The 2,106-nt window shown below is 58.1% G+C and overlaps 1 pseudogene; it reads left to right on the forward strand.

Annotated features, from left to right (window-relative positions):
• The first annotated feature begins 847 nt into the window (after positions 1-847).
• The window catches only part of LOC146870486 (18S ribosomal RNA), a 1,814-nt pseudogene continuing 555 nt past the window's right edge, over positions 848-2,106 (forward strand).

A 2,106-nucleotide genomic window follows, 5' to 3' on the forward strand; every position in this document is an offset into this window, starting at 1 on the left:
GGAAGGCAGCACCTGGGCCCGCCCACTGGGGCCTCCAGGTGTCCGGGTACGCACCTGCCTCTCTGCTCCCTTCCTGATGGTCCTTTTTCTCCGGATTTGCTGGGTCAGACCTCCGTGAGGTCCGGCGATCCCGAGACGGGGAAGGCAGTGCCCGCGCTTGCCCGCCGGGGCCCGGGTGTGCACCTGCCTCTCGGTCCCTCCCCAATGGGCCTTTCCTTCGAGCCCGGGAGCAGGCTGGGATGTGAAGCCGCCATCCCCCCATGCTGGGTGGCCTGCCAGGGGATGCCCCGGGCATACTCTGATCGATTGGGCACTCTCGGCCCATTTAGGGATGGACTGCTTGGCCAGCCTCGGCTGTTGTTTCAAGCCATGAGCTTCCTCCCCGCATGGACCATCCGACTCGAGGGCCTGCCGCCTGGCGGGAGGCCCTTCACCCTACCCAGCAGAGCAAAGGCCGAGCGGCCCGGCAGCTCGTGCCCCCCATTGGTCTGACCCCGAGTGGAAGGGGTCAGGTGGCGCCAGGCCCTCGGACGCTGCTGCCCAGCAGGTCCGTGGGCCCCGTGCACCACGCCGTCACCCCTCCGCCCAGCACATTTCCACAGCAGCTCAGAACGACTGTTTTGAGGGGTGCCGCCACCAGGCTCCCCTGTGGCTCTCGCTCAGGCTGCGCCTCGGCCTGCCGGTGCCCATGCGACCTGCCACCTCTCTCCACCACTCCGGCGAGCCCTCCCGCCCAGGCGGGTGGGCTCCTTTTCCCCGGAAGGCTCCCGAGTGGGATGGGTGCGCGAAGGTGGTCCTGTCGGGGAGATGGGCATGTGGCCCTCCGAACCCTGTCAGCAGGTGCGGCTACGTGGTTGATCCTGCCAGTAGCACATGCTTGTCTCAAAGATTAAGCCATGCACGTGTAAGTACACACGGCCGGTACAGTGATACTGCGAATGGCTCATTAAATCAGTTATGGTTCCTTTGCTCGCTCCATCTGTTACTTGGATAACTGTGGTAATTCTAGAGCTGATACATGCCGGCGAGCGCTGACCTCCCAGGATGCGTGCATTTATCAGACCAAGACAAATCCGGGCTTGCCCGGCCGCTTTGGTGACTCTAGATAACCTCGGGCCGATCGCACATCCCGTTGAAGGTGACGATACATTCGGATGTCTGCCCTATCAACTTTCGATGGTACTTTCTGTGCCTACCATGGTGACCACGGGTAACGGGGAATCAGGGTTCGATTCCGGAGACGGAGCCTGAGAAACGGCTACCACATCCAAGGAAGGCAGCAGGCGTGCAAATTACCCACTCCCGACTCGGGGAGGTAGTGACGAAAAATAACAATACAGGACTCTTTTAAGGCCCTGTAATTGGAATGAGTACACTTTAAATCCTTTAACGAGGATCCATTGGAGAGCAAGTCTGTGCCAGCAGCCGCGGTAATTCCAGCTCCAATAGCGTATATTAAAGTTGCTGCAGTTAAAAAGCTCGTAGTTGGATCTTGGGCTCGAGCTGGCAGTCTGCCACGAGGCGAGCTACCGCCTGTCCCAGCCTCTGCCTCTCGGCGCCCCCTTGATGCTCTTGACTGAGTGTCCTGGGGTTCTGAAGCGTTTAATTTGAAAAAATTAGAGCGTTCAAAGCAGGCCGGTCGCCTGAATACTTCAGCTAGGAATAATGGAATAGGACTCCGGTTCTATTTTGTTGGTTTTTGGAACTGTGGCCATGATTAAGAGGGACGGTCGGTGGCATTCGCATTGTGCCGCTAGAGTTGAAATTCTTGGACCGGCGCAAGACGAACCAAAGCGAAAGAATTTGCCAAGAATGTTTTCATTAATCAAAAACGAAAGTCGGAGGTTCGAAGACGATCAGATACCGTTGTAGTTCCGACCATAAACGATGCCGACTAGCGATCCGGCGGCGTTCTTCCCATGACCCGCCGAGCAGCTTCCGGGAAACCAAAGTCTTTGGGTTCCGGGGGGGGGGGGGGTATGGTTGCAAAGCTGTAACTTAAAGGAATTGACAGAAGGGCACCACCAGGAGTGGAGCCTGCGGCTTAATTTGACTCAACACGGGAAACCTCACCTGGCCCGGACACGGAAAGGATTGACAGATTGA

Source organism: Triturus cristatus, chromosome 1_1, assembly GCF_964204655.1.
Source record: "Triturus cristatus chromosome 1_1, aTriCri1.1, whole genome shotgun sequence".
In the NCBI taxonomy this organism is placed as follows: Eukaryota; Metazoa; Chordata; class Amphibia; order Caudata; family Salamandridae; genus Triturus; species Triturus cristatus.